Below are 25,002 nucleotides of genomic sequence, written 5' to 3'. Positions count from 1 at the left end.
GCTCTAATAAATTTGTTAGTCTCTAAGGTGCCACAAGTACTCCTTTTCTTTTTGATATAAAGTATTACAGAGAAGGGGTTTCAGCTTCTACTACTACTACTAATACCTTACACTTCTTTATACCTTGCATCACAGAATCTCAAAGCACTTTACAGATATAACTGATTTAAACCATTGTTTTAGGAAGGAAAAACATGAAAAAGGATCACTTTACTCACCAACTAAATGCAGCTTCCTCTGGAGTGGAATATGACTAACATCTCCCTAACAATATACGATACAGCAACTCTACACAACAGTTTAAGGTGTTGAAACAGTCGTGGGGGAGAGGAATTCAGATAGGTGGAATAGGTCTGATTCTATAGCCACTCCGTGTGTAGACCTCCCAGTGCAACAACTGCAGGATCAGATCTATTAATCAGAATTTGCCCATGACACCGGGGTCAACATCTCTATTTTTACAGAAGTTTGATATGATCTTGAATGACCACAAGGAGTCAGGGCTATGGTTCTACATCTCACCCAAAAGGACAGCATTCCCTGTCACTTTGCTGGAGTTTGCTTCTTGATAGAATCAAGATGGAAATGTGCCACTGACTGAATTATCAACACCACTTCCTGTAGCACTAAAGATTTTCTTAATTGTGCATCCTATCTGACCCAGCCCTGCTTAATGTGGGAAAGCTGACAGTACAGAGCCTGCAGATTCAGACCAAAAAGTCCAGTGATGAACTCTGGGATCAGGAACACCCACATCGACCTGTCCCTGCACCAGAAAGGAAACAAGCAGAATGTAGCATTTTGTTTGGCCTTTTTAACTGCAGTTGACTTCAAAAGAGTGACCAGCTCTTTCTTTTATTATTTAAAGCTATAGCAAATTGTGATAAAAAGGTACTGTCCCAGGCACAAAATCTGTTTGCCCCTCCTTGTCATGATGGTTGGTAATAAAGAAAACTATCTACTGACCAAAATTATTATTCACAGTGGGTGAAACTTTGTGAGCTTGATATTAATATTAAAAAGAATACAACATAGTATAAATGAGGGAAAGAAACTGAGAATGAAAAACAGGCTCCCCGAAGGACATAAGATAAAAATATCCTAAACCCCAGGAAATGCAGAACTGTGTAAACAAAAATGGTTTCAGTTCATATTGGCTTTGTTCTCCATTTTTCATTGGTTCCAGTTTATTTGTAGATTCACCCCCTCAAGCCCTGTTCTCCCACAGCAGGATATGAGTAACCTCCTTTGAACTCAATGGGCATTACTCACATCCTGAGGCAGAAGAATGAGTTCCATTAAAGTCTCAGGTTCCTTCTAACTCAACATTGTGCAGGTGAAACTCAGAGCAAAACAGGTATGTTTTGTTAATATTTGTGTATTGATTGTGGGCTTATTGGTTTCTCGGGAAGCAGAACTACTGGGCACCTAGGAAATCCTCAGTTTGGGGCTGCATTAGGTCAGAGAGGCTGGATACACAATACTGGATTCTACTCTCATGTATACCATGTTTACTGTATTAACTCCACCAGTATGTACACATGGGAGGAGAATGAGGCCCAGAGTTTTATACTCTACATTTGTCCTGGTATTCAGAGCTGGGATTAGCAGGTCACTAATATTACTAGGCATCAGTTTTTAGGCTGTAGGTATTGACTACATTGACTGTATTTTCCTTTACTGTGTGGGAAGGAATGAGCTGGAGGTGGGAGTTGTGCTGGGTGCAGTGCTTGCCCATGTGGCTTCAACTACAAAACGAGACAGATAAAAATCTCAAGTGTGATTCTGCATTGATGCTAGGAGCCAATACAACAACTGAAGTCAGTGCGACAGGGATGTGAGGCTGGTCTGGTACCTGGGGATGAGATTTATACAAGGGCTGTGTGGAATCAGCGCCACACCATACATACACCCACTGATGAAGAGTAGTTCTATCTCCAGAGGAGAACAGACCACCTTTAAAGCCCACTGTACCTCTGGTACATCTGCTGGAGGAGATAAAGGTCATAGATGTATGTGGAAGAAGGCTCTGGCTGAGACTAGGTGGAGGCTCAAGGCCAATCTGAAGGAACTTCAGGTGCAGTATTCTTTTGAAAAGTGACCGCAAGGGGTTCTGTGGGATTTTCTAACCTATGGTCTTGCTGAGTAATATGCATTCAGGCATCCAGTGGGACTTCTGGCATGAGTACTGCTAAATGGGAATAAGGTTAGAGAATTTGGGTCTGCACTCATTTAGGAAACGTAGGCCACATCTACACTCTGGGCGATATAGAGACATAACAACAGAGCCATATAAATACTGCTGTAACCCCATAGTGCAGATGCAGCCTATGGCAACGGAACGGGTTTTTCTTTCTGTATAGGAACTGAACCTCTGTGAGTGCCATTGGCTAGGTCTGCAGAAGCATTCGTCCATCAGCCTAGCTGCATCTATATCAGAGGTTAGGTCTGAATAGTTATAGTACTCAGGCATGTGGATTATTCACACCCCTGAGCATCGTAGCTACGCCAATCTAAGTTTTATGAGTAGACCAGACCTTAATTGTTCAGAAAGAGGAAAGAAACAAGGTCAGAAATCTCTGGAAAAGAATAGACTCCACGGGCCTATTTGAGCTGGTGTAAAATACAAAAGCCTGGGGGTATGAATTAAGTTAGGAAGGGTCAGGACCTAGGAAAGGAATTTAGGTGGAATCTCTTTAGAAAGAAAATAGTTAATGCATGCAATAGACCATCAAAGGCAGTCATAGAAGCAATTGAGTAAATGGGGTTTTTTTTTTTTGGTTTGTTTTTAGTGATTCAGACAGTGCTGCATTTGGAAGGCAGTGTGTTGAGAGACACAAAAACGGCCACGTCAGCTGGGGAAAGAGACGAAGGGAGCCAAGATTTGCTACCTGCTCTTTTTGCATCTTGATAACCTTCTGTGGTTCCAGTCCGTGCTACTTCAGATGACGTGCCAGACTTCCAATAGGCAATGTATAATGACATTTGAAACATCACTGTAGGAGCTGGAATTTTGTTAGACATTTTAAATTTATATAAAAAAAATCCCTATGTATCTTTATGATTTAGAAATTTTTCCAGGAAGTTCCTAAGTGCCAGATCCTCAGCTGTTGTATACTGGTGCCACCCTATTGAAGTCAGCTGGGTTTTGACAATTTACATTAGCTGAGAATCGGGCTTCAAATTCTATCCTGACTTACACTACAAGCAATTTCTTTGATGTCAATGGATTTTCATTATGTAACTGGAAGCAAAACCTTGTCCTTTATTATTATTTGACAATGTATTATTACCTGACACAGTGTATTCAGCACTGAAGATTACTCATGAGTAGGGGCCTGATTTTCACTGTCTAGCATTTAGTGCAGAGAAAGCATGAAATACCACCATTCTGACCTGGTAGTTTTACACTTACTTTGCTCAGTGTCAGCGACTAAGGCTTTGTCTACACTACACCATTAAGTTGACTTATGTTAGGTCGACCTACACCACTGCAATAATTACTGCAGTTTTTTCATGTCCACACTACCCTCCTTCTGCTGGTGATGTGCATTCTCACCAGGAGTCCTTACATCAACTTAAATGGAGCAGTGTGGGGAGCTGACAGCCTGTGCTTTCAGTCCTGCGTGGAGCTCACAGCTGTGAGTCCCGCTGCCAGGCACTGGCATCCTGGACTGTGAGTCCCACTGCCAGAAGCTTGACAGCCTGGGATGTTCGGTGTGAGCCCCGCTGCAGGACGCTGACAGCCTGGGCTGCCTTACGTTGCATGGACCTAACTCTGTAGTGTAGACCTCGCTATGCAAAGATACAAGACAGTGGAGAATCAGACAATGCAAACATGTTTTGCAATATCTGTTCCTAAAAGATCAATCCTAGTATTAGCAATTTATAGTGCAAACAGCACAGGCTCAATACAGTATTTTCTCATTTGATGAACAATATAATTCTCCTTCTCTTGCACATATAGCATCCGTAGAAAAACAGTCTATAGATGCAGCTGTAGGTCCATAAGCCATTTCAAAGCTTCCTCTGTGCACTGTGGGTATCACCCAATTCACCTTCGAATCCATATGTGGGGCACCGTGTTATGATGTTTTGCATGCAGTTGCATGATGGGGAATCTTTGATTTTCCAGATGTGCATCAAGTAGCTGCATCTTCCATGGGTTGCTTGCATGATGCTCAGTGTGGTCAAAAGTCTGCTTGGCAAGTTGAAACCTAGAGGTTGCTAGCTCAGTGATAATGTGCTTGTTTGGAACTATAGATGAGGCCCAGACACTTTGCTATTCCCTGGCCAGATCCAGAGACATGAGGTGGCTACGTGTGTTTTGCAATTTCAGGCATTGTTGGGGTATGTCATCCATAACCTGCCAGATGGGAAGTTCTGGGTAGTCTTTGGTGCGTTTAAGTTCTTGTGCTGTGGCTACATCTCAATGGATAGCTGAAGGTTCAAAGTTTGCTAATACAGAAAGCCAGGGGTTGATTTTAAAATTAGGAACATAAGAATGGCCATATTGGGTCAGACGAAAGGTCCATTTAGCCCAGTATCCTGTTTTCTGACAGTGGCCAATGTTAGGTGCTTCAGGGGAATGAACAGAACAGGTAATCATCAAGTGATCCATCCCCTGTTGCCCATTTCCAGCTTCTGGCAAACAAAGGCTGCTAGGGGCACCATCCTGGCTAATAGCCATGGATGGACTTACCCTCCATGAATTTATTTAGTTCTTTTTTGAACCCTGTTATATTCTTGGCCTTTACAACATCCTCTGGCAAGAAGCTCCACAGGTTGACTGTGCGTGGTGTGAAGAAATACTTCCTTTTGCTTGTTTTAAAATTGCTGCATATTAATTTCATTGGGTGACCCCTAGTTCTTGTGTTATGAGGAGTAAATAACACTTCCTTATTTACTTTCTCCACACCAGTTATGATTCTATAGACCTCTATCATATCCCCACTTAGTCGTCTCTTTTCCAAGCTGAAAAGTCCCACTCTTATTAATCTCTCCTCACTCACATGGAAGCTGTTTCATACCCCTAATCATTTTTGTTGCCCTTTTCTGAACCTTTTCCAATTCCAATATATCTTTTTTGAGATGGGGCGACCACATCTGCAAGCAGTATTCAAGATATGGGCATACCATGGATTTATGTAGAGGCAATAGGACATTTTCTGTCTTATTATCTATCCCTTTCTTAACGATTCCCAACATTCTGTTCGCTTTTTTGACTGCCGCTGCGCATTGAGTGGAAAAGTGCCCATGATAATTCGCATAGCTGATTTAGCTGCCTATCCACAAGTTGGGTATGGCAGCTTCCTGTTCACACAGGTGCACAGTACTCTGCAGCTGAATACACCAGGGCCAACACTGATGTTTGTAGCACTAGGGAAGTTGATCCCCAGCTTGTTCCAGATGACATGTGAATAATGCTGATGCGAGTCTTCACTTTAGAGGCTACTTTCCTGAAGTGGTCATGAAAGGTCAGTGTGCGGACAAGAATGACAAAAATGGCAGCTGAGACTAAACCAAGGCAAATCAGTAGTCCATACTTTCCACCTTGACAATACAGCTGGACAAAACATTCTGCTGGATTTTGTGGTGAAACTGTGCATTATGTGACCCAAAGTCAACAATATACAATATGTTCATATTAGCCTATTTGGATATATTAAAACCAGTTCCTTGGAGAGATGTCACTGAAGGGTTAAGGCAACTTCTTATTTAACGAGGTCCTGATCCTGCAATGAATTCTGCGTGGCCAGCCCCCAATGTCTGTGTGAAGCTCCATTGTGTCTGTGTGAAGCTCCTGGCAGGATCAGGCTGTTAACACAGATCTTCATATGCTGACAAACAGAAATTTCAAAATTAAGGCTTGTGCTGAATAGAGCTCTGTAAAGCAGAGGTGGGCAAACTATGGCTTGGGGGGCTGCATCTGGCCCTCCAGACGTTTTAATCTGGCCCTTGAATGTCCATCGGGGCTTGCTCTGGGGTCCGGGACTTTCCCTGCTTCAGCCGGGGAGTGAGGTCGCGGCTTGCCCTGCTCTGTGCAGCTCCCAGAAGCAGCAGCATGTTCCCCCACTCCTGCTCCTATGATAGGGGCAGCCAGGGGGTTCCACATGCTGCCCCCACCTCAAGCGTGACCCCCACAACTCCCATTGGCCAGGAACCATGGCCAATGAGAGCTGCAGGGGTGGCACTTGCAGATGGGACAGCGTGCAGAGTCACCTGGCTGTGCCTTCACTAAGGACCCAGAGGGGGACATGCCACTGCTTCTGGGAGTTGCTTGACATAAGTGCCCCCCCAAGCCTGCACCCCTGACCTCCTCCTGTGCCCCAACCTTCTGCACCACACCTGAGACCCCTCCCACCCTCCAAACCCCTCGGTCACAGCGCAGAGCACCCTCCTGCACTCCCAATCCCTCATCCTTAGCCCCACCCCAGAGCCCGCATCCCCAGCCGGAGCCCTAACATCCCTGCACCCCGACCCTCTACCCCAGCCCAGAGCCCCCCCCAACGCTGGATTAACTTTTTGTGGGCCCGGCCCCAATCATATTTGTGGGTCCCCATTGGGGAAATAGGGCATGTGATGGGGGGCGGTCTGCAGAGTGAGGGGCCAGTTGGGGGCAACAAGGTGCAGCGCAGCAGTAGTGGCCCCACTCAGCCCAGCACAAGGGCACTGATTACAAACCCACAACTGCTAGACGCACACTGGCCCGCACAGCCCTTCACTGCCAGCGGGCCCCTTCCACACTGCCCCCCTACCCAGTGCCCTGCCCTTATGCCCAGCATCCCCTTGCCCAGAGACCTCCCCCACAGATCCCTATGCCCATTGCCCCAGGACCCACCCATTGCCCAGCACCTCCTGCCCAAAGACCCCTCCCGCTGACCTCCCACCACAACTGCACAACACCTTGCACACCATACCCTCTGCCCAGCTCCCCCATCCACAGATCCCTTACTGTCCAGCACCCACTTCACAGTCCTCCCACCACAGCGGTACAGTGTCCTATATTCCTGAGGGAATTCTGCATCAAATTCTGTGCATAATATTTTAAAATTCTGCAATTTTTTTTTTATAATAAATAAATGTGGAAGCTCCACCATGGCAGTGGGGAGCACAGGCCACTGGCTACATGGAGGTGGGAGAATATCCTGCAGCCTCCCCTGCCCCTCTGGGACAAGGACTTGGCAGTGAGGCTGACCCTGACCCTGACCCTGACCCTGACCCAGCACAAGGGCCATGCCTGCCACAGAAACACCCTGGGGCCCTGCCCCTTTTGCGCCAGGCATACCAGATGTGGGCAGGGAGGGTCAGCCTGACAGTAGGATCCAAGTGCAAAGGGACTTAGTGTGGGGGGATCCAGATGGGGGTAAGAGGGTTCTGTGTGGGGAAGTCTGGGTGCAGGCAGCTCAGTGGGGGATCTGGATGCATAGGGAGGTTCCAGCTGCAGGGGCAATGGGAGTCTGCAGGGGGGACCAAGTGAAAGTGGTTGGAGCTCAGTGGTGGGGGTGGGTCTGGGTGCAGAGGAGGGGGGGTTCATTTGGGTGGGGGTCCAGGTGTAGGTGGTTGGGGCTCAGTGAGGGGGGTGTCTGGGGGGGCCCATTGGGGTGGTACAGATGCAGGGGAGGTGAGGCTTGTCAGGGTGAGGGTTGATGGGCCTGCTTAACAGGGGAGCCCCAGCTGCTGCCAAGGGGATCCGCATGCTGGGCCCCCACTTCCCCCCTGCCCCTGCTTCTCCCATCCCCTTCCCCAGTGCTTCATCTCCTCCCCAGACTTGGGGGCAGGGAGGAAACCGCCCCCCAGCATGAGCCGGCAGAGCGGACTGCGTCTGGGTCGCTCCACTTCCTGCCGCCTGGTGGTTGCAGGGCGGGCCCAACCCTGCACTCATGGGGCATCGGGAAGTGGAGCCACCCGACCCCAGCCCGCTCCGCTCCCCTGGCTCCTAGCTTTGGAACTGGGGGGCAGGGGGGAACTGCCCCCCAGCACTCACCGGTGGTGCGGAGCGGGCTGGGGACAGGTCGCTCCACTTCCCGCCACCTGGTGAGTGCAGGGCGCGCCCAACCCCTGTTGCAGTCCCCCAGGACATAGCTCAGGGGAAGGGGTGGAGTGGGGGCAGAGCAGGGGCGGGGGCAGCTTTCCTGGCTGGCTCAGCCAACTGGGGGAATTGGGCTGGCTGGGGCCCCTTCTGACTCTGGGTCTGGCGCCATGGTAAACCTGGTACTGAGCCCCCTCCTGCATCCTGAATGCCTCATTTCTGGCCCCACCCGAGAGCCCATGCCCCTAGGTGGAGCCCTCAGCCCCTTCTATGCCCCAACCCACAATTTCATGAGCATTCATGGCCTGCCATACAATTTCCATACCCAGATGTGGCCCTCAAGCCAAAAATTTTGCCTACCTGGTATGAAGCCATTTTCACCACCAGTGAATAATGTTCAATGGGGTACAATGAAAACACAAACTATAGTTTATTTAAGAAGTTTTAGAAGAGATAGAGGCAATGTTCCTGGCAGCTGGATTTCTGTTCAGAACAAAAAGTTGCATTAATTACAAAAAATGGTGTATTTCCATTTGGGACAAATTCATTAAACAAACAAATAAAAATCATTTTGCTCAAAAGACAGGCCTGCCTCATTTCAATGTAAGAAGGTGTGTTTATTGACAGAAATGGAGAAATTTTACCCTCAATAAAATTTGAAAATACTCAAATATTATTTGTACATGCAGACACTTGCAAAGCTAAAAGCAATAGTTTTATACAGCTATAGTTCAGTTCCAAAACTTACAAATGTGTGTGCCAAGAGATGGATTTATGACTTTGGAACTCCAGGCAGCAGCTGCCCATCTGCTATGTCTAGTTTCAACATCCAATACTATTTTTAAAGAGACATATTAAGAAAACCACTAACACAAATCTTCTTTTCCGTGTTGCTAAGAGCATTTTAGATTACTAACACTGATGGGATTTTAAACATCTGATTTACTTGTCATTATTTTGGCTGTTCATTCTCTTTCTACTTTTCATTCAGCTTGGACAATGAAAAGTGACAAATGTATTCCACCATGTCATATCCTCTGTTGGCATTAGGGTGACCAGACAGCAAATATGAAAAATCGGGACAGAGGGTTGGGGGTAATAGAAGCCTATAAGAAAAAGACCCAAAAATCAGGACTGTCCCTATAAAATCGGGACATCTGGTCACCCTAGTTGCCATGACTGGAGGGTAAGGCATCTAGTATTTTCCCTTCTGCTCTCTGGAAGCTCCTTGCAGAATTCAGGACACCCCCACCAATTTTAGTGGGTATGTTAATGGAGAGCATGGAACTTTACTCAGAAGTGTCTGCAGCTCAAACTAAAACAGCAGCAGTGTGCTAGCACATGAGAACTAGAAAGTTAAACTGACCAGGTCCAGAACAAAAGTAGAAGGGCGGGGTCATGTAGTCTTCCTGAGTAAGGGACAGGAGGTTCTCACTATATAAATATCAAGAAACTGTATAAATTATCTTAAGAACCACCTTGTTAATGACACAGTCTAATATCAGGGAGACAGCTATGACACATTTACAGGAAAAAGGACATTTGCAAATGAAATATTTTAACTGGTTTACGTTTTGAACTGCAAACAGCCAAATGCACTCACTCATCCTAATGGACTAGTGGCTTGCAGCATTTAGTTTAAAATGTGACAATGGGAAAACAAAAAATTGCTTCCTAATAGCATTAATCCCAAAGAACATAGCTGTGAATGAAAAATGAGTGTTTGCTATTCTGATGGGCTTTATGATAGCACCTCTAGTAGATGTTGCTATGTTAAAATGCTCCCAAGTAACACAATGCTCAGTCTTTGGGACTTCATTTCTGCATGATTCATATCTAAGGCCCAACTACTCCTGTGGAGCTGTAAAAAGGGTTCTGTTTCTTTCCCAAATAAGCTTCAGACATTGCTACTGCAGTAAGATGGAGGATCATTATCAAGTTCCTGTGTAATATGCAGCATTATACCAAAACCAATTATATAGCAGAACTTCAATGCATAGCGTGGCAAACTGGGAATGATATGGCAACTCACTGGTCTGAGAATGTTGTACCAGACTTCAATGGAATAAGTAATTATCCATTAGAGAACTGTAATAGCGCAATTAATGTTTTAAAATGATAAAAATATATCATACTGTGTCTGCTCAGAGAATATTCACACAGAAATGGCTTGGTTAGATTTCGGTACAGGCCATAGATTGAAATAAGAACAGAGTACTGGAAAGGGCAACAGAGGACAGAAATCTCTCTCCCACTTTCAGACTAGTGGCAATTGGAATAACGCTAAATTAAGATTTAGTTAGATGGTGCATGAATGTAATTCCCGCTAATGAGCCTGATCCTGCACCCTCTATGAATGGAGAACTCCTACTGAAGTCAGGGGCGGATTTACACCTTATGCGCCCCTAGGCACACATCTTCAGCACCCTCCCTGCCTATAGCTGATCTTTGTGTTTTCCATAAAAAAATAAACTTTTAATCCACTGTCACAGGGTCCTTGCAGGCTTTCTCTCTCTTGAGCCTGCACGCTGCGTATAGGTAGGTATAATAAAGAATCTTCCACGCCTTCTTTTGCTGGATCACCCCAGTGTCTTTATTTACAGTGTTCGTGCAGTTCCCAGATCCTCCAACAGCTAGTGCCCCATAGACTTGCCCCAGGGTCTCCTGGCTTTTGAGGCTTCCTTCTTTGGTAAGGAGACAGCGAATTTTAGATATAAGCTGGGGATGCATCAATTAGAAGTAACGGAGGAGGAGAAGGACCTTGGAGTATTGGTTCATCATAGGATGACTATGAGCCGCCAATGTGATATGGCTGTGAAAAAAGCGAATGAGGTCTTGGGATGCATCAGGCGAGGTATTTCCAGTAGAGATAAGGAGGTTTTAGTACCATTATACAAAGCACTGGTGAGACCTCACCTGGAATACTGTGTGAAGTTCTGGTCTCCCATGTTTAAGAAGGATGAATTCAAACTGGAACAGGTACAGAGAAGGGCTACTAGGATGATCTGAGGAATGGAAAACCTGTCTTATAAAAGGAGACTCAAGGAGCTTGGCCTGTTTAGCCTAACTAAAAGAAGGTTGAGGGGAGATATGATTGCTCTTTATAAATATATCAGAGGGATAAATACAGGAGAGGGAGAGGAATTATTTAAGCTCAGTACCAATGTGGACACAAGAACAAATGGGTATAAACTGGTCATTGGGAAGTTTAGACTTGAAATTAGACGAAGGTTTCTAACCATCAGAGGAGTGAAGTTTTGGAATAGCCTTCCAAGGGAAGCAGTGGGGGCAAAAGACCTATCTGGCTTTAAGATTCTACTGGATAAGTTTATGGAGGAGATGGTATGATGGGATAACATGATTTTGGTAATTAATTGATCTTTAAATATTCATGGTAAATAGGCCCAATGGCCTACCATCCAATGATGAGATGGGGGGGGGGGATCTGAGTTACTACAGAAAATTCTTTCCTGGGTATCTGGCTGGGGAATCTTGCCCATATGCTCAGGGTTTAGCTGATCGCCATATTTGGGGTCGGGAGGGAATTTTCCTCCAGGGCAGATTGGAAGAGGCCCTGGAGGTTTTTTGCCTTCCTCTGTAGCATGGGGCATGGGTCACTTGCTGGAGGATTCTCTGCTCCTTGAAGTCTTTAAACCACGATTTGAGGACTTCAATAGCTCAGACATAGGTGAGAGGTTTTCCGCAGGAGTGGGTGGGTGAGATTCTGTGGCCTGCGTTGTGCAGGAGGTCGGACTAGATGATCATAATGGTCCCGTCTGACCTTAATATCTATGAATCTATGATACCACCCTCCTGTCTCCTCCCAGCGAGCCACCCCACTGAGGTCTGCCCAGGGCTTTTATAGCCCTCTCATGCCTCAGCCCAGCCGTCACTACTTAGCTCAGCATGTTCCTCTGAGCCAGCCCTCCTTGGGGCTTGCAGCTGGGCTCCCTGCTGAATTCCTGTGTCTCTACTCCTGGCCAGAGAGCAGGCTGCAGCCAGCATTTTGGCAGGGCCTTAAAGGGGTTTACCCCTGCCCTGCCACACCCACTTTTAACTTTTAGGCACCCCTAGAATGCTGGCGCCTGAGGCACGGGCCTACTGTGCCTAATTGGAAATCTGGCCCTGACTTAAGTCAGTGAGAACAAGGCTGGGCTGCAAGACCATGAAAATTGCATGTACGCAGTGGGCCCAATCCTGCAAGGTGCTGATCACCTCAGCTCCCCTTATTTTTATTGTAGGAGATGTTTAGCACATTGACATCAACTCTGCACTGCTTGGTAGGCCAAATAAAAAGTTGTTTACTTCTTAAGCCCTGCAGATATAAAAGTCTTTTACTATAGAGACATTAAATAAACATCCTGAAATAAGTGTTGTGAAATCGTGTGATTCCCTTCTGGATTTTCTTGCATAAGCACTTGAGGAATTTGGCCCAGCATTAATAAGACCGGATATAGTAAAGTCTTACATTACAGTGTTTCACAATATCACAAGTGCCAAAAAAAGGAAATGTTTTCAGGGACTGAGGCAAACCAACAGAGGGTTTTTGCCAGGTTGAAGTACTAGAAGCTAGACTAGTCTTTAGATAATTCTGTACTATGGGGTGTGTGTGTGTGTATGTACACATCATGCACACACAGGAGATACTAAGGCTAATATTTTCAAAAGCAACTAGTGATTTTGGGTGCCTCAATTTTTGGATACTTAACATGAGACCACTTCAAGTGGTGCGTGTTGAGGACTTTCTGAAAATGAGGCAAGTTTAAGGTGTTCAGTTTTGGGTACTCAATGTGAGACACACATTAAAATGACCCAATTTTTAGAAAATCAGGGCACCTGCCCTTTGGCAATCACACGACTTTAAAAGGTCTCAAGTTGAGCATCCAAAAATGGAGACATCCAAAGTCACTAGTTATTTTTTAAAATCTTGGCCTAAACAATTGCTCTGTCTTCTGACTTGTCTGAGAGATGCAAAACTGATGCTAAATCAAATGTGTTAAAAAATGTTCTATTTAAAATCTAGGACTGATAAATATGATGGGTCCAAATTAGTTCTCTGTTTTGCCCAGGAAAACCTAGTAAGGTTGCATAATTGTAACTGAGAGCAGAAATTGGCTCAATATCTTGATGCATTTCTAGGAAGAAACGCAGAGGTTCAGCAGATGTTGAAAAGGAGTGCAAAGAAGACAAAGCTTGGTTCTATTTGAAACAAAGATTTGTGCTATTCTCCTAGAAACAGAAAGATTAATTGTTTTATTTTTGTAAACAGAAATCTAGTTTGTGGTCAGCCTGCTGGCCCAGAGGTCCCTATACAATCTCTGGCCTGCAGCAGGTGTCTGTTTCAGACCATCTCTGAAAACCAGCACAAACATGAACTAGCAATCATTATGATAAGTTAAACAGAGCAGATTCTCCACCTGAATAGAAGCTGATCCTGAAAATGCTTACTCACATGAGTAATTCCACTGATCACACATATGGAAGCCATTCATGTATGTAAGAGTTTGCTCCTCAGGCTCATAGTTTGTTCCTCTGCTTTGTTAAAGGAAGAAATGTACCAACATTTCCCTTTTAGGAACTGACACATTACTTGCCATTTTTAAGTCCCTTAGCCCAAAAAGAACCAGCTGCCCTGATTACTGTATATGTTTGTTTATTTTTATCCTTTGTATTTTTGTTCCGCTTATAGACTTGCATTCCACTTTGTGTAATGATGCAAAAAGAAACAAACCAACCCTGCAATGGTAAGGCTGAGCAGTTAAGCATGTATGTTACTTTTGTGGGCCAAAACTGCTCACCCTTAATGTTTCATTAACAGAGGTGTTTTTGCAGGTCACCATTTGTAGTGAAATGGAAACTCCCTTTAACATCAATGGGAACAGAATCAATTCCTAAGACTGCACACTGGGAGTTTTAATTTCTCTAAAATAAATTGTATTTCAAGAAAGTAGGTCTTGTTCTGGGGAGCTATGTAGAGCAGGCTAGGGGTGAAAGGGATCCATACTGCTCACTCCCACTTAGCTACAGGCTATAGGACACCTGTGCACCCGCTACCACAGTCCTTGGGATAATTTAATAGTGACTAGAGAGTACCCAATGAGACTAGGATGCAAAAATTTCTCTCTGGAATTGGTAGGGAGATTTTGCATTTTTTCTTGCCATATTTCACACACTTCCAATTCACAGATGGACTAAGCTGTAACTGGACCCAGAACAACAGCCATGAGATGAGGAAAGAGTAAGACTCAGAGCTCAGTCTGGTTGGAAGCATCTTATCCATTCTGCATTGTTATAATGTAATATTGAGTTATTTGTTCTTCAGTGCATAGAATAAGCCCATCAAACATTCTCTGAGCACAGTCATGTAATTTAATAACAAAGCACACTGCACAGCCCTAAATAGACTTTCTCCATCATCTGATTTATGTTGCCTCAAGTAAGCCTGAGGTCTAGAGTAAACGTATTCACAAATGCAGGGTGACTTCCCTATGCATAGCTCTTTTCATGCAAGGATCTCAAAGCACCATGTCATAAAAATAAAGGGAAGGGTAACCATCTTTCTGTATACAGTGCTATAAAATCCCTCCTGGCCAGAGGCAAAACCCTTTCACCTGTAAGGTTAAGAAGCTAAGATAACCTCGCTGGCACCTGACCAAAATGACCAATGAGGAGACAAGATACTTTCAGTCGGGAGGGGGTGGGGAACAAAGGGTTCATCTGTCTGTGTGATGCTTTTGCTGGGAACAGATCAGGAATGCAGTCTCAGAACTTCTGTTACTTAGTAAGTAATCTAGCTAGAAATGCATTAGATTTTCTTTTATTTAATGGCTGGTAAAATAAGCTGTGCTGGATGGAATGTATATTCCCATTTTTGTGTCTTTTTGTAACTTAAGGTTTTGCCTAGAGGGATTCTCTATGTTTTGAATCTGATTACCCTGTAAAGTATTTACCATCCTGATTTTACAGAGGTGATTCTTTTACCTTTTCTTTAATTAAAATTCTTCTTTTAAGAACCTGATTGATTTTTCATTGTTCTTAAGATCCAAGGGTTTGGGTCTGTGTTCACCTGTACAAATTGGTGAGGATTTTTATAAAGCCTTCCCCAGAAAAGGGGGTGTAGGGCTTGAGGGGATATTTTGGGGGAAGCCGTCTCCAAGTGGGCTCTTTCCCTGTTCTTTGTTTAACACGGTTGGTGGTGGCAGCATATGGTTCAAGGACAAGGCAAAGTTTGTACCTTGGGGAAGTTTTTAACCTAAGCTGGTAAAAATAAGCTTAGGGGGTCTTTCATGCAGATCCCTACATCTATACCCTAGAGTTCAGAGTGGGGAAGGAACCTTGACACACCGTTACAAGCAAAGCCTAACAACACACCTGTGGGTAGAGAAGTACCATTGCTCTTCTCTATCTAGTCAGTCAAGGTGTTAATGGGACACTACACCTTGAATGGTCCCTTGAAGGTCAAGGTGTTAACTACATATGCTAAACAATCCGTTCCACCTTGTATTTAGCTGTGACACTCAAGTTTCCCGGACCTGAAGAAGAGCTCTGTGAAAGCCTGTCTCTGTCACCAACAGAAATTGGTCCAATAATAGATATTACCTCACCCACCTTGTCTCTCTAAGCTACTAACCTCTTCTTCAAATACGTCCTCAAGACCCACTTCTCCCACGATGCAGTGTTGCCAACTCTTGTGATTGTATTATGAATCTCATGATATTTTGTTTTTCGTAAAGTCCCAGCTCTTGGAGGAAACAGATTACACTAGAATCTCAGCTTTAATTAAAAAAAGAGAATAAGATTCTATCCCTATTGGTTGCAGAGAAAAGCCTGGAAATATGATCCAAGAGTACCCTAAAAGCTCTGAAATCAGAAGGCAAACAAAAAGAACCAAAAATCGACTATTTTTTTAAAAAAATCCACTTTTTTTTATGATTTTGGGGTGGGTGAAGCCTGACTCATGAGATTTGACAATACTGAAGCTGACAATCTTGATAATCCATGAAAAAATCACGAACTGAAAAAGGCCAGGGAGGTAGTCAGTCGATATTACTGAGAACATTGATATTTCTTGTCTGTTTATATCTTAAAACAAACAAAAGAGATACAGTGTATTAAAGATTACTGCCAGTGTCTAATTTCCTCATTTAACCTCTCTCTGGGTTAACTCAAATAATAATATTACTATTAGTTGTAGCTGTGTTGGTCCCAGGATATTAGAGAGACAAGGTAGGTGAGGTTTCAGAGTAGCAGCCGTGTTAATCTGTATTCGCAAAAAGAAAGCAGTACTTGTGGCACCTTAGAGACTAACAAATTTATTAGAGCATAAGCTTTCGTGAGCTACAGCTCACTTCATCGGATGCATTTGGTGGAAAAAACAGAGGGGAGATTGATATACGCACACAGAGAACACGAAACAATGGGTTTATCATACACACTGTAAGGAGAGTGATCACTTAAGATAAGCCATCACCAGCAGTGGGGGGGGGGGAGGGGAAGGAGGAAAACCTTTCATGGTGACAAGCAAGGTAGACTATTTCCAGCAGTTAACAAGAATATCTGAGGAACAGTGGGGGGGAGAAATAACATGGGGAAATAGTTTTACTTTGTGTAATGACTCATCCATTCCCAGTCTCTATTCAAGCCTAAGTTAATTGTATCCAGTTTGCAAATTAATTCCAATTCAGCAGTCTCTCGTTGGAGTCTGTTTTTGAAGCTTTTTTGTTGAAAGATAGCCACTCTTAGGTCTGTAATCGAGTGACCAAAGAGATTGAAGTGTTCTCCAACTGGTTTTTGAATGTTATAATTCTTTATGTCTGATTTGTGTCCATTCATTCTTTTACGTAGAGACTGTCCAGTTTGACCAATGTACATGCTGAGACTGTCTCCTTTCTCTTGGGAGGCCACACATTGGACCATTGAATTACTACCTGCTAAAGAGACTGCGTGAGGAGGTTTTATGGCTACAAGTAAGTCTGGGTAGGAGGCGACCTGGGTTCAATTTGCAGCCCAGTAAAAGACATCTTGTACGACCCTGGCAAAATCTCTTAGGCCAAAACAATCACATTTCATCACCTCAAGCTAGATGCCAAAGGGCCTGATTTCAAAGTTGATGAGTACCCTCAGCTCCCATTGACTTTCATTGAAGGAGTTGACTCAATACCTCTGAAAATCAGGCCACTGGATTTTGGTTTTCTAAGTATAAACATTCAGGTCTAATTTTCACAGGTGCTGAGTTATAGAGCTGTCCATTAATGGGGAGCTCACTTCACATGTTACTGAAGAGCAGCTCAACTTCAGCCACTCAGCTGGGGTATTTTTTCTTCCTTTTCCCAGCAGGCTATATTATAACCAGGATAGTTGGGCCTCACCATGGCCATGGAACAACCTTCAGTGGCTTTTTCTAGTTGACACAGCTCAGAGGACCTTGGTATTTAGGCTGCATCAAGCCCTGAGCATAGAGGTGGCTCAATTTATAATGATGATGTTTATTTTACATTTACATAGCTCTTTTCATCCATCACACAGCCCCACTTTCCCTATCAGACTCTCTGATTTCTTTTTCCGTGAAATGCACCCACCTCTGGGGGGATGTGGAAACTGTTTAAAAACAACTGCAGTTGACAAGAGTTTAGTGAAAAATACTGTATGCACCAGCAATGACAGGGGCTTTTAGGTAGGCAGAATGTAATTATCCACACTGGAATTTGCGTAGGAGACCAGGGCTAGCACCCCTCTACTTGTAAAAAGTGCCATGGGATATTGAAACTTCACAAGCAATCGGCACGTCAGTTTTATATCTCACCTTCAGCAGTGCAATCTTCCAAACACGCCTTACTAATCATTCAAGGCAACAACTCCAGGTAGTAAATCATCACCAGCACTGCTTGCAGTGCAGCGCCACCTAGTGTCATGCAGAGGCATTAGTCTACTGTTAATAAGAAAGAGACAAGCCACTTCGCATGTCTCCAACATTACACTGTGTGTAAACGGGGGAATAGTCCCGCTATTGTGGGGAACTTTCCTGGCTTCTGCACTACCCCGGTGAAGTGGGCTAGCAAAAGGATCTGAGTCCTCGCTCCCACTTCCTTTACCCAGTGGCCTCCCTGCCCTTGAGGACTCCCCTTCCACTCTCCTGTCTGGCAGAGTCCTCGTAACCCCAACAAGGCTGGGCCCAGGATTCCTGGGGGGCTCGACCCCCAAACCTGCTGTGGTCACCTAGGACAGGGGCTAGGGTGTCCCCAATCCAGGGTACTGTTTCTGCACTGGGCACTTCTCTGACTCACTGACCATTACATACAAGTTAAAGCAAATGCAAGTTATTTAATCAACAATTAATTTTAAAAAGAATAAGGAAAAATGGGAAAGGTTAAAGGAAACACATCAACCCGCTCTGTGGCAGGGAACATCACAAACAGTGTCTCTGGAACATCAGGGCAGTTCACAGTCTGTTCCTTGTAAGTCTCAGGTCTTCTTCTCAGGCCCTGGCTGTGCTGCAGGGATGCTGTCAGTTGGACACTTGCTCTGGTGGTGGCCACACGCTCTCAGGCACTAAGTGGTAGGACCCTTCTTCCCAGTGTCGCCCCCGCCCTGTCAGGGTTACGATCCAAGCCTGGCCTGCAGAGCCTCTTGGCTGAGGCGTCTCCCTGTGCTGGACCCGCTGCCCAGGGTCCCCCTCGGTCTCCCCAGCTGCTCACCGCACCCAGCTTCGGACTGCTCCAGCCCCAGCTCCACCACTCTGTCTCAGCACGGGTGCTGCTGCTCTGCCTCCAGCTCCCTGGGCTGCTTCTCGGGCCCCTCTGGCTCTGGTTGCTGCAGCTCTGCTCCCAGGACAGGTCTGCTCTGCAGGCTGCTTCTGTGATCCTGCTCCCAGCACTGACCTACTTCATGAGCTGCTTTTCTGGCCCCTCTGGCTCTGGTTGCTGCAGCTCTGCTCCCAGGGCAAGTCTGCCCTCTCTGGGCTGTGCCTCTAGCTTTGGGGCTGCAGCTCTGCTCCCAGGACAGAGTCTACTCTGTCTGGGCTGCTTTTCTGGTCCCTCTGGATCTGGCACAGCTCTGCTCCCCAGCTCAGCTTGAGCCCCTGCCTTCTCCTGAGCTCGGCCCCACTCTGTCTGACCCAGGCAAATCCAGCTCACCTGGAGGATGGGACCTCCCTGACCTCCTAACTCCCTGATTAGCCTGCTCGCCCTGTCATTCAGGCTGACCTGGAACATTGGCCTTCTCCCCATTGTTCCTGGGGGCTGTCAGTCTCAGGGTCCTGATTCCCCATCGACCCTTCCCCCCTTTTTAGTACTGGAAGCTAGCAACTAAAACACCCCCCACTGAATCTTAGAAAGGGGGCAACAGTCCCCTTACATGTGCAATAGCAGCACACTGTGGCATGGGTTCCAGACTCACCCAAAGAGAACAGTGACAGTTGCTGAATCCCCCACCCACACCCGACTCTCTCTTTTAACCTTACTTAGAGGCTACAGATTCTTTTCTCCATATTAATCAGGAAATACAGGAAATATTGCAAAATGGATTAGTCCAAATTTGTTTGTCCATGCTGGCATAGAGATAGACATTATTGGAAAAGCTGAAGCAGCCAATAGCTTATGTGGCGCATGCCACCTTTTGCTTTCTCGTATCCTAGGAATTAGGACTTGTAGAACAGGCAGGTGATTTGAGGTAACTGACAATCCCACCATATACCAAAGTTTTCTCCCAATCCAAAATTCCAAAGGAGAGAGTGTGGGTGTATGAACAGGAAAGCAGGAACAGAGGCTGGAGGAAAGCTACACCTGCAAGATATGAATGCATGGTATAGGGCCTGGAGGAACAAGAGAAGCTGACTATATATGAGGGAATGAGAAAGGGGGACTAGAGTGACAGGAGACAGTAGAAAGGTCAGTGCAAGAGAAGAAAGGAAAGTGGGAGTGAGAAGAAAGGGAAAGGAACAGAGGGAAGGCTGGAGAGAGGAAGGAGACAGAATGGGCCAGCTCATGAGGCTGGACCCAGTCAGATTTTTCTGGGTGCTCAAATTGAAGGATTCACCAGCTCAGAAATAAAGGATAGCTGTGTGTTTTTGCTGAGCCAGCACTAACTTTTCAACCTTAATTTATAAATTAGGTATAAAGACATGGCTCTTCCACAAGGAAAACTGTTTGATCATTAAAAGGAAAAGGATGAAATTTTGCAAAACTCAAGGACCAATTTATTTCTCAAGGACCAATCACTAAGTGACACTACGGTAACATGAATTTATAGCTTATGCAGCAAAAAATTATGTTCTTTATACTCAGGCAGATATTGATGCCTCTGTCTCCTTTTCTAGGTATTTCCACCACACGTCATTATCCTATCAGCATGGCACCTTTCTCTCCCTACTTTCTATCACTTTATTATTGGCATGGCAAGCGAAACCTAGAAAAGTTTTGCCAGAGCTAACACAAGTATCTGCGAGTGAGGCAGGTTTCGCAGTGGTAATGAGTAGCCAGCAGAGAGGTAGGTTTCTCTTTCTCTGCCCCAGCATTTCTCTTCAAGTCCCTGTACATTTCCTAACCCTATGCTGAAATAAAAACCCATTCACAGCTGACATCATCAGGAAAGGGGCAAATGGAAGTTACTTTCTAGCCTGTTTTACCAGCATTTCAGAAAATTCTGAGGGTGAAATCTTGGTCTCATTGAAATCAAATGGAAAACTCTCCTTGGCTTCAGTGGAACTTCACCCTAAAAGACACAACATTATTACTTTACACAAATCCATTTGTCCAATAATCAGATTTCTACATGTGGCCAAATTCAAATTAAATAATCAAGAATGAGTGTAATACTGTAGCCACTGGAACTTTTATAGCCTAACAATGAATATACATTCTACAGCAATTTACTTTCAAGTTTATTAATTTTGCAGGATTGGCTCCTCTACCCAGGAACATAATGAGAGAACTGTGACCATGGGACTCTCTGCAAATCATGCAAGTGGCCTCTGGATCATTTTTGCTGAACAGTTTTAATTTTCTTCTGGCTTCACTCACATATATTCTGCTTGTTTTGCTGTCTTTATATCCAGCTATTTGGCTGTTTCTGTGAGTCCCAGCTATCGGCTTGTTCAGATATTTCTCTTCACACTGGGACTGCAGATGTGGTTTATATATGAATAATATATATGAGAATATGTTTGTTTTTAATTCCCCTCAGTACTGAATGACACAGGCATAGCACAAATTGTATAGACATGGGGGCCCAGTCTTGGTGTTTGACCAAGCTGCACTTAGCACTGGACCTAAGAGATGAGGCCAAAGGCAGCTGTCATCCACTATACATCCTCTTGACAATGTGCTAGTTCAGGCTGTTCTAAGCTGTGCCCAGTTACAACAGTCCCCAAAGGCACAGTTCACCATATCATTTTTTAGTATCACATCTTAATTAAGAAGAATCCTTATCCAGAGTTTTTAAAACTAGAAAATCAGAACACAGAGAACAAGTCTCAAACTATAACTTGCAACATTTTCTTTTAATTGTGTCCAGAATTGTTTTGTAAGTACAAAAACCTTCCCTCTTATACAAAAACAGTCCGATGTACCTTTTCTTACTATTCGTATTATGTCATCAAAGACAGAACGATGAAATAAGAAATGTTATACATAAATCTTTACTGTACAATACATTGCATGGAATTTTTTTCATTAGATATATCTATAGTACTTAATACATATTTTGAAACACACTCTTAAAATAGGTCAGTGCAAACACTTACACAATGACACCACTGACAACACCATATAGATAGCTTGAGACACAGCTGTAACACTTTACATCACACCTAAAGAACATGTTCTTCAGAACACAACAATTTAGACCACTCTTAATTTACAATATTAGAGTAATTTCCTTTATACAGAAAAATGTCAGACTGCATGAAGATCACAAAACTAAACAATTTTTGCTTTAACTACTTGTTTTTCAGATAAGATGCTCACTCTTACAAGAGTTTATATACTGTATGTCTTTCCTAGTATGCCAAGGGCCCTCGGTCCAGTGTCTGCAGCATTCCAGAGAAAGGGAGATTGCTTTTTGTTTCCATGCATCTGAAGAAGTGGATTTTTTACCACAAAAGCTTATGTCCAAATAAATCTGTTAGTCTTTAAGGTGCCACTGGACTCCTCGTTGTAACTGTTCAGAGCACTTCTCCTTCCTTCTTGGTTAAAAAGGTGCTGTCTTAGATATAGGATAAATGATAAAAATCTGCCCCCAACTTATCTTTTAAAGATAATGTGAACAGCCTTCATCTGTACTGTTATCTAACAAGACACCGTCATGGTTTACCTTAAGTATAGTAAACCATCTTCTGTCTTTTTTCTTCTTTTTCTTTCTTGTGTAGTTTTCCTTTATGATCTTTCCAGAGGTCTTGGGTTTTATCTTTTCCACAGTATGTAAGCAAGATGTGCAGCCAGGAATCACCCCTTTTTGGGGGGCAGGAGGCCATTTTTTTTTAAATTAAAAATCACTTTATAGCCTCATACATTTACACAGCACTAATATTGCCCAAATATAGGTGCTGCTCCTTCAGTGAGCTCTGAGTGTCTGGACCCCTGCCTCCATGCAGAGATCATTGCAGGATCAGGGCCACAGAGCCCTGTATGTTACTGCAATTATTTATAGGACTAGTCCCATTGAAATAAAACCTATAGCCTGAGCCACATTTCAAAGCTTTTTATTATGTGAGCATTATATGATAGGTTACTACCTTAAGTTACGCTTTAACTTCTATTTGCGCTGATACAATATATAAATCTGTTTGTTTTATTTGGAAAGTTGGAACACTGAAAGTTTATATTCACAATGGCAGCACAAACAGAAGTTAGTATAATCGGAAACAAATGTTTTCATTGTGAATTAAAAGCAAACAGATTTCTGTCTGAGGGAGCTGGGATATCTGTAGGTATCACACCTATAAATCAAGCAGAAAACACATCTGATGTCCTTCAGTTTGGTTCCTTTGGTACTTGGTTCCGCTAATCCTGGAGTGTATCGCCACTTTCTTTGACCCAGCAAAAAAGGAAGTTACACATAAAGCAAGAAAGTGAAGTGAGACTAGTCAGCTATGAAGCAGAGAGCAGCTGGGTCCAGTTTTATAAGGAGTTACTTGGGGCACAGAAACAGCAGTTCAGCTACCAGCTGTTCAGGCTCTGCCTGCTTATAAAAGCCTCCCTCATGGGAGTACAAAGAGGAACAGTATTAATAGCGGTTGTGTCTGGAGAGACATTCTATAATCTTTTTTTCTGCCTAGTAGAGGAACTTCCTTATAGTACAATGTTTTTCATAGGTTCTCAAGGTACATTCAATTTCCTTTATCTGGGATCCAGTTGTTAGCCTGGAATAAACATTCCAGCTCAGAATGCTTCTAGCCTTGGGACTGCCTAATTTACTAACCTGTAGGCATGCGATGTGCTGACAATATTTTAATAAGCAGCTTTTCCTGAGACTGTGGTAAATACTGTGTACTTGGATAGTGTGTTCGGAGTGAAGGGTGGGAGGGACTTCAGAATCTATTCATTAGTTTTCCCTTTTAACCAAAAACATTTTCTTATCGCTATGATCCAGGAAGGTGGCAGTATCATTTGGCAAAAAGTTTTCTTTTCACAGTTATTGGTGAAATCCTGGTCCTAGCCAAATCAATAGCAAATGTCCTGTTGACTGCAAATTTGCAAGAGAGCTAGGCTTACACCTTATATGTCTGACCTATTTCCAATTCAAAGTGGAGTAGATCAAAGCACACTGGGGAACTTTTAGGGCGTGGTATCAGAGTCCACATGGACAGTTAGGGGACTGTAGATTTATACCCCAGCTTGCTGCACACTAACTGTTCATCTAGACAAGCCCTGAGGCTCAGGGATAAGTCATTTGTGGACGGTGATGATTTAAGGTTATTCAGAGACTGTGTGTATTGCCCCTGAGGCAAGGGGAATCACTCCAAGCCTCTCTGGAGTTTGGTGACAGAATTTTAAGTGTGTATTTCACTGCTTAAGTCTTGGACAGCAGTAGCCTCTGCATTTCAACTCCTATTGATATTTCTGTTCTATTTTGATTGTGTTAAAAAAAATATTTTAACATTAAAATTAAGGTTGTTCAATGAAATACCTGGCAGGAGGGGTGCCACCGGAGCTTTGGAAAGCTCTTGTAGCTGACAGGAACCCAAAGAAAGAAAGGAGAGAAGGTCTCTCATGCTTCCATGCCTTGAGCAGGCAAAATTCAGCTTGAGACCAACATGTCCTGCGTGGTCAGAATAGAGTGGAGTGGCAGGAGAGAACAGTGCCAACCAAAAATACTACATTACTGGAACCCCGCCCATGGTCAGAGGAAGCCAGAAAGTCCTTCTGCTAATCAGCATTAATTTGAAGGCTGGGAAAAGTCCTGGATAAGGAAAGAAATGGGAGCTGCAATGAGGAAATGTGGAGGTTTGGTGCTCATCCTCCCAGCCTCTAATAAATGAGCAATACAATACAATATGGAAAATGTACCTGATGACTTACTGCTGTTTAATATTACTTCCAGGAATGCTCCAAAGCTACATAGGCAACTTAGAATAGCCCTGCTCTGTTCAGCCCTCTTTTACAATGCCACTTTATGGTGGAAAACACTTCAAAGAGGAGCTAGGGTGGGAAGGTGGGTGGAGTTCAACTCTGTATTTTAAATTTTAAATATACCTTTCCAACCCATCCACCCGAGCCCCGCAAAGCCTGACTGATGCATGGCTTAATTTTCATAGAATCATAGGACTGGAAGGGACATTGAGAGGTCATCTAGCCCAGTCCCCGGCACTTATGAAAGGAATAAGTATTATCTAAACACCTGACAGGTGTTTGTCTAATCTGTTCTTAAAAAACTGCAGAAAGAGATTCAACAACCTCCCTAGGCAATGTATTCCAGTGCTTAACTACCCTGACAGTTAGGAAGTTTTTTCTAATGTCCATCCTAAACTGTTCTTG

The 25,002-nt window shown here is 44.1% G+C and overlaps 1 long non-coding RNA gene across 1 annotated transcript; it reads right to left on the bottom strand.

Annotated features, from left to right (window-relative positions):
• LOC122455775 lies at positions 1-24,897 on the bottom strand. Its single transcript, XR_006274236.1, has 3 exons — positions 24,012-24,897; positions 19,643-19,648; positions 1-47 (listed from the first exon to the last, which is right to left on the bottom strand). It is a non-coding gene; the product is annotated as an uncharacterized LOC122455775 (long non-coding RNA).
• Positions 24,898-25,002: the final 105 nt, after the last annotated feature.

Source organism: Dermochelys coriacea, chromosome 9, assembly GCF_009764565.3.
Source record: "Dermochelys coriacea isolate rDerCor1 chromosome 9, rDerCor1.pri.v4, whole genome shotgun sequence".
Classification (NCBI taxonomy): Eukaryota; Metazoa; Chordata; order Testudines; family Dermochelyidae; genus Dermochelys; species Dermochelys coriacea.
This window is presented reverse-complemented; position numbering and strand designations above follow the sequence as displayed.